An 8597-nucleotide genomic window follows, 5' to 3' on the forward strand; every position below is an offset into this window, starting at 1 on the left:
TGCCAAAACCACGATCTGAAACCAAGCACGCCGTAGTGGGGGACTCCGGAAATTTGGAACACCTGGGGTTCTTTAATGTGCACCTAAATCAAGTCGGATAATATAAAATAATACAGCAATATTTTTTTTGTGTGTGTGGCAAATAAATTGCACATTTCAATCGAAACATCTCTGGTACGTAAGCTCAGAGCCGAGGGCACGATAGAGAGCATAACTGAGGAAGTATTTTTATTCGTAGCGAGTGTCGAAGACAGAACAAAAAGAAATAATCAATTATGCCGGGTTCTTTACAGAAATGATAGATACGGTACTGCGTCAGACCAGCCCAGTCCAAAGAAAAATTTATCTGGTTGTTGTTGTCTCAAAGCGTGGCTCGTACCCACGACGGAGATTGAACTCACTGGAGGTAATGAAAGCACACCCAACAAAAGACAAAGTGGGCTAGAAAGCAAACAATCACAAAACAAAACATTCGGGAAATGAAGCATTCAATATTTGAGATGGCTTATTCATAAATAGAGGGAAAATAATAAAGTACACCACAGTCGGTACCCTAGTAGCGTAATCTTCCGGACGCTAAAATGAACTTATGCATAGCAGTAATAATCAATCCGTGGCTGCTGCCTAATTGACAGGCACGATGTGACAATAGGTTTGTGCCTTAAATCCAAATTACCATTTGGAGGTACTAGAAACATTCTACGGAGGGAGGAGAAGTGGCGGTCCAATAAAAAGAAGTGATTGGTAAATTGGTTTTACAAAATGAGCAAGGGTTAGTTGTAGTGAAACCCGATCATTTTTCTCGAGAATCCGTATGGTGCCGACCAGCGCCCTTGTTGTCATCACCAGGTTGATTTACGAAGGTTAGCCAATAGAAACACATGGGCAATATAACGAAATTATAACATATGGGCTATATACCTTCCATCCTATAGGACGACCCAGGATGGAAGCATGTATCATGCTGGTTTAGCAACCGCAGTGATCACTGCGTTAAGCAACGTCATAGGCCTCATAGAGGAGGGTAACGTACACATAACATAGTGATTTCAAGTCCACTAGACTTGAAATACGGGAAAATGATGCCAGTTGCTGGAACTAATGTATTTTAACAATTGACCCTTAGATGTTTCGGCGTTGCGCTGTGTTGACCGTAGACGAGCAGTCTCACGTTTCTGTTGCCACGCAAAGCGATCAGACAGTGAGAATATCTTCCAATTTAGCCTGGCAATTCACAGACACCGCTGTTTCGACATAGCCAAAATAGTTCGCAACACGTGCAAACACCGCGGTTTATGATGCACGTTGCATGTTTGCGCAGCCAAGATAAATTTCCGAACACTGTAGCTATCGCAGCACCGAAAGGCTGCACAGTGGTTCTTCGACCACCTTGTATGAACTGACAACACGTAAATTTCACGGAGAACGAGCTAACACATCTCGAAATCGTCGCGTAGCACGCGACGGCAACACTAGCGCACCTATTCAAGCAGCGCCGCGCCGGCTCGCACAAGTCAGAGAAGAGGGAAGGCTCGGCTCTCCTCCATTTTCTCCTCGCCCGATGAACATGTGTATAGCAAGGAGGCATAAGTAGTGTGTATTTTTTGGGTCGCACCTGACATAGCCCACACACCTGGCGGCTTTCGTACTCGTTTTGGCACTCGAAACGGTGGCGCCGCTTCGTGTTGCTTCTTTGCACTCGTTAACTACTCTTTCGCTGAACCTATCACAGATGGCGCCACCCTCCCGCTAGCTGAACGTGTGCTGGTGTTGGAGGCCGAAGACTTGCGAAAAAGAACGTAAAACTCGGCACAAAAGCTTCGCATTAAGAAAAAGCTCTCTGCGTGTCGCTTAAATCATTATGGGGCGCAATTATTGCTGTGATAGCAATTACGCGGACCCTCGACGCGAGTTCGCACCACCGCTGCCACGGTGTCACGGTAACGACGGCACATGCGCGAACGGCGTTGCAATGTGTTTGGCTGCAAAAACGACGAAGTGGACGCAGGGTCACGCTCTGCTTGGCCCATACCCTACTGTGGGTGCGTGCCATATCTTGTAGGATCATCATCATCGTCATTATCACGCTCTTCTCAACCGGCTCTGCTGCTGCCGCGAGTATTCTGCGCACAAAGCCCTAGCACTCGTGCTCTTAACTGTATGTGTACCACACCATTGTTGTGTACCACACCACGGTGCATACAGCTGTGTGAGCGGAACGCACAGTTTACGTCGAACTACGAACGCCGGCTGTTTATTTTTGCGGTCATGTCGATGGTGCGCCGTCGAGACACAACGCCTGCAACTCCGCTGGCGACACTCCGCCTCACGCCAGCGTTGCGAGACGCCTGTCAGCTGCCAGGGTGATGTTTCTGGTGCGCAGCAGCAGTTGCATTGAATGCTGCGTCGCCTCAACATGTTCATCTTGCGAATTTTACAGTGAAGCTGTTAGTGCGTATAGAAGGGGTCGAAAACGTCATAATCCAGTTAAAGAATTTTCTGAAAAAATAACTATGCCACTCACGAAGTTCAAATTTCAGGAAAATGTTGAAAATATCGAACGCGTTGTGCAGGGCAGTTATTGTGAAGAGTGTAGGTTAATTTCAAGCTAAATAATAATACAAAAAAATTCACAGCATATCCACGGGGTGAATGATGATGAGTGGGCGAAGCTCCGGAGGGAATCATCGGATCTCCTGCTTAAAGGGACGCTAGCACAAACGCGTTAGAAACGTGCAGCACTCTCTAGTAAGGGAGAGCGGCCACAGCGTCTTACGCAGCCATTTACACATGCCGGAACGTGCACCGCGTTTGCCGACGCCATCACATGACTGCCGAGAGAGTATACCCCCCGTATTCATAAACGCTCCTCGACTTGAACTTGACTTGCCACCGCTTTGGGCAGCGCGTTCGAAACGCGTTGAAGGTAAGGCAGAGAGGCCACAGCGTCTTACACCAGCTTCTTACACGGGCCGTAACGCGCTAGCACAAACGCGTTAGAAACGCGCTAGAAACGCGGCCTTTCGTTAATGTTTGGTATTTATAGCCATCGTGGTGCGTGTGTCCATGTCCGCTTCGTGGCGTAGTGGGCTAACGCCTCGCGCTCGGAAGCGAGGGGTCCCTGGTTCGATTCTGCGCTACGGACACAACTTCGGAATTTTTTTTCTCATTTTGCTCAGACTGGTTACACACTACTACTACGACGACGACGACGGGGACGAACGGGTGCCGCTATAAGGAGCTTCGCCCCTAAAAAGATACTCTTTTTGAGCCTGTTTGGCGGTGGTATATGAAATGCTTACGAAGCTTCCCAGCTGCCTTGGGAGGGTCAGAACGAGCGGCAAGTTTATAATTAAAGCAAATCGAGATCATGCTATGGGTCACGTGTACCGAAAGTTTGAAGTGTTTAGGTTAATTACGTGCTTTTAAATACTTTATTTCCCCCGATTTTTACGCGTTTGCTTTTCCCTGTCTCCTCGGTGGGCCGTACTAGGCACGCTGATTATATTTCGTTCGAGAAGGAAGCAACATATGGCTGGCGCATGATAAATGTTTATTTTATGTACATTATTGTAGCCTTTGTAGAAGATTACATGCTCAAGCGTTCTACAGTGTCTACAGTGGTTCCTAAATTACTGAAATAAAATAAAATAAAACATTCAGTGGGAATGGGTGGCATGTCAACTGTAATGTGTGCCAAAAGTGTTGCGTTCTGAGTTTATTTCGGAGTTTTACAAATAATTACTGAAACCTTGTTTTCCTTTATTTTCATGCGTTTTACGAACTGCTTAGTAGGTTTCCCGAAGCGTTCAGCGAACTGTAGTAGAAAAGTTGTTTTTATTTACCTAAACTAAGGAACAGCTACGTTAATGGTGATGTGCACGCAAAATTCAAAGTGCGTGGATAAGTTGGGTCCTTTGCAATAAATTAGGTATACAAGCGATCCCTAACTGTCATCCTCTTTTAGGAATAGCGCAGAATTTAGCTCGCTGCCCAGGCAGCGAGCTAAATGCCACCAAGCTCAAGTTTGTTGCAAATATGGAGGCAATGCTTTGTGAAATCTGTAGATGAAGATAACTATGCGTGGATCAAAAACAACGTTTCCAAAAATTGCTCAATAAAAAAGCGTTACACGGCCATTGTCTTTTTGGGCAGGTATATATGGCGGCAGTTTCGACAGGCATTGAGCCACGTTTCCGATTGCTCTGTGCAGGAGCAAACCCATCACCGCCGCGACAGTTGCTGCTTCGAAGTGCCATCACTGAACCCTATCGTCAGCGGATCATGACCAATACTAGTCAAGCAGCCTTTGACAAGGGCAGCGAAGCAAATTGCATGTCACCCCTCCGCTCCCCTCCCTCCCCCCAAATATTCGGTGTACCTGGTATACAGCGCGAAAACACCGGCTTCCTTGACCAAGTCAAGTGCATGCCCCCTTCAAAAAAGCAACATCAACAACAAAAATATCTGGCCATGCCACTGCTCTGTGTTGTCTTTTTCTGCCTGCAGATGACGCCACCACCCTGCGGCGCACACTATCAACCTGTGCATAGCCTCCAAGATTACGCGCGTAGGTACGCCGGCAATCTCGGAGGCGAGGATGTTCTTTAAAAGACCACCAACAGGTGCCGCCAAACTTCCACATGAGCTTCCGTAGAACGTAGTAGTAGTAGTAGTAGTAGTAGTAGTAGTAGTAGTAGTAGTAGTAGTAGTAGTAGTAGTAGTAGTAGTAGTAGTAGTAAACTTTATTTAGTAGGAAGGGGCGGAAGCGGAGGCGTCATGAGTGCAAAGAAGATAGCGTAGAACGAGAATTTGCTTTTTTGTGGCAGTTGCCATCAGTGCACCAATTATGTACTGATTGGCTCGTAAGACAGGCGCAAATGTTATTTTTATTGGCCATGTATTGACCCTTTTCGCGGAGCAGTTTGCTCTAGAGGAACGAGATGGTGCTTTCGGCGGCGCACCATACGTTCCCTCAGCGAATGCGCACGAATACGAAACCATTGCTACTTACGTGCGATCAGCTGTCGGAAATGGAAACTGGGTGTTTGCTAATGCACTTCGCCCAATTCATGCTGCAAAATGTGTAACGATAAAGGGAAGACGTGTGCGGTAGTTCGCTGAAAAAATAGTGATTCACATATTAAGGAATTGAATCTACCTGTGTCGCCCCTGCTGCGTAAGGACTACCTGTGTTGCCGGCCCTTCGCGATGCACGGCTTTCCTCGAGGATCAAAATAGATAATTCATCCGCCAGCGCTTGATAGGTAACCTCTAAAGAAAGTACTTGAACTCCCGAACGTCCGCACTTAAGAGGGAGAACCGCGCGTTACAAAAGGAAGTAGCGCCACTTACTGGCATAGTAAGCTTCTCGTACATTATGTACACTCATCGACGCCTACTCACACGCAAACGTACGCCCATCCTATCGCCAACGTATCAATAATAAGTGAATGGGCGCACACCTTTTTTTTTACTGATCCCGATTTAATTCATGGACGGAAAGTTTGGACAGCTTGGAATATATTTCTAGTCCCGCTTTTAGTACAAGCACCGCATACGCTGCTCGTGCCATTTGGACAAGGCGTAGTGAGCTCTGAAAGCACTTACATGTCCTCTAAAGCTGTGGTCAAAGCTTCGTGTCGTGCACAAAGCCACCATCTACGATATGTGTCGAAACGGAGGTTTATTGCGCTGCACCGGCGTCACGCGCTTGCATTCTAAACGCGGAGGCAATGGAGGCAGCTGAGGCAAGCAATGGATGCGTCACCACGTGATCAAACATGGCAGCGCCCATGGGATCGCCGCGAAAAGGGTCAATACCGTCATACGGTGAATGCATTCCTGCCGCATTTCTAGTACGCATTTTTTGAAGTGATATGGATATTTTCTTGATAAATAATGGAAAGAAGCGATGACCAGAGGCCAAATTCGCAGTTTTTGTTTATCAGTGGTCTTCGAGGTTGGTCGGCAGTCTTCACTAATTAACAATATGCTATAATAATATAATTAACATCAGAGTTGGTTCGAAGCTGGTCCTACGAATAATTGAGCGTAAGAGCGTTTCGTACATACGCTGCCCAGGTTTTTAAAAAATGTTTGTCAAGTGCATCGCACGTTCCTCGCAGTGTTTTTCCCGCAGCGGAACACTGCAGCTACCAATTATTTGAAACTAATATTGTTCATGGAACAAAGATAAATCACGATTAACACAGGTGAACGATAATCACGGTTGTACACAATACAACATTAAAGTGAATGAAATGAGCGTTTATGCTTTTTAGGTGTAACAAGCATTTGAGAGAATAATGTTGTTACTGGTTGCACATTAAAAAGATTAGACTGCTTTTTTGTGCTAGAAAGGCGTCCGGTTCGTCGAGTGGGTAGCCTTAAACGCTCCCCCTGTTACATCCGCCTCTGAACACTACGCAGATGCCCTTACCAATTGGCGATTGACGACGTAATGGTATGCCATGAGGCAAACACCGCCATAACTCATTTGTAGTTGATGGCCAATATAAACATTTTGAATACGAATTAAATAACGAATAATACGTTACAAATATTCAATGGTCAAACTGAGACGCATATGTTCACAACAACATCACTTTCGATTAACTAGATACCATGTCAACACTGACTAGTGCAAAAAATACAGCAAAACACCAGTGCCAAGGGATCTGTATTAAACATAACATCGCTAATTGTCATTTAAAGAAAGAAATAATGGCTGCTCTAGGAATAATAAAAAACAACTAATTGATTGCCGAAAAAAAATTAGTGTGTTTAATCCTGGTTGATAGCGAAAGCTTCACTGCCCTGGCTAGGCCCATTGTCCTGCTGTGGCCGAGGTGTGGTTTCGCAATGATATATACACACATGTTTGCAAGGAATAGTGTTTATTCATCATTTTTATGCCTATGCATGAATACACTGCGGTGATCAGTAAAGCAGTGAGACTTGGTTGCAACTCGCAGCCGGGCCCAACTCTACTCGGGCAGCGGCGGCAATGTCTCCTTTCAGGGCTCCGTACAGGCCTAAATACAGTCCGACGTAGCATGAACGGGCGCACACGTTATGCCACGCTGGCGAGAACAACAGCGGCTATAGTTCGACCGATGGTTCGACGTACTGGCACCGCCAACGTAACCGAACGCGCGGCCAATGCGCTCCGACGCGCCCGGCGTGTGATGATGCTCGCCCGCGTGCCGATAACGTCGGACTATAAACGCGCCTTAATGCTCTGTTGTGGTTTGACCTCTAGCTCTCAAGGTGAAAACTGTTGAGTCGCCGACGGCGGCCCGAGGTAGCGTAATGAAGCTTTCGCTTCAAAAGTACCGATGCATTAGAATGAGAATGTCAAGTAATTTATTAATGTCACTTGAGCCCGCCTGCTTTCGCCTTCACCCTTTTTTGCGTCTGCTAAAGTCGGTATGAATACATATTGCTGAGATTTTGCCCTTGTATAGCTGTGCCCTTCCTGCCTGGACCTAACCATGCTCTTCAGTATGTACATAAATAAAAAAATAAAATAAAAAATATTTAAAAGATACACAAAACATTAAGCCGACGCGAAAGAGATTGTGCGTGATAAATGAGCATCTGAATCTCGTCAATTAGTAGAAGCCTCGCACAAAAAAGAAGCCTTGGAGACTGCATATGTATTCCGTACCTTGCGTTACTGGAATATGAAATTGATTTTTTGGAGGTGTAGCTCGTCGTTTCCAGATTGTAAGCATCCACGTGAGAATGCTGGCTTCTCGATGCTTTCCTACCTCTTACAGAGAAAAAAAAAGATCATTCATTTGTTAAGCAAACCCTTGTTCTCGTATTACTTTTTTCTGTTCTGTCGCGGTCGTGTTTTTTTCTTCGCATTTAAATTTAAGTGCCCACGAGAAAAATCATGACTTTGTGTCGGAGATGTGGGCCTTTGGTCGATCAACGAGGCCCTACAGGGCGATGATAATTCCGAGACTCGATCATCATCATCATCATCATCATCATCATCATCATCATCAAAAGGCTTATTGGCCTCTATTTCAGGGACTTTTGTGGCAACCCGTCAGGGTCTTCTTCGATGCTTTTGACTGGGTTTAGCAGGGGTGGGGCCCTTTTTCCAGGGCTCCAACGGCCTCAGAAGCCCTCCGTGCTCGCTGCACGAGACCAATTTGGTTCTCGCAGCAGTCGCTGGCCAGCAGTGCCTCCCATTGCTCCGCACTTGTATTTATGATTTTGGGGACTGCTGTTATAACATGGCATTCCCATGTGGTCTAATACAATGTGGGCTTTTGACCGCACACCGGGCAGTTATCTGCGTACCTGGTGGGGTACATTTTGCTGATTATGCTTAGGTTGGGGAAGGTTCCTGTCTGGAGCTGTCTCCAATCGGAGGCCTCCGTCCTCGTGAGTGATTTATGTGTGGAGGATATGGTATCCTTGTTCTGATGCTGCGAACACAGCGGCGAAACGGCACAACCTCAAATGGAAATGGCAAGTTAGGAGCCAGCACTTCTGGTGCGGTCGATACGGCCTACGTCGAGAGAGCAAAGCGCCGGGTGAGTGGGGTGGGCTTCTGTGTCGTACAATATATCGAAGCA

This window comes from Dermacentor silvarum, chromosome 7, assembly GCF_013339745.2.
Source record: "Dermacentor silvarum isolate Dsil-2018 chromosome 7, BIME_Dsil_1.4, whole genome shotgun sequence".
NCBI classification, from domain to species: domain Eukaryota; kingdom Metazoa; phylum Arthropoda; class Arachnida; order Ixodida; family Ixodidae; genus Dermacentor; species Dermacentor silvarum.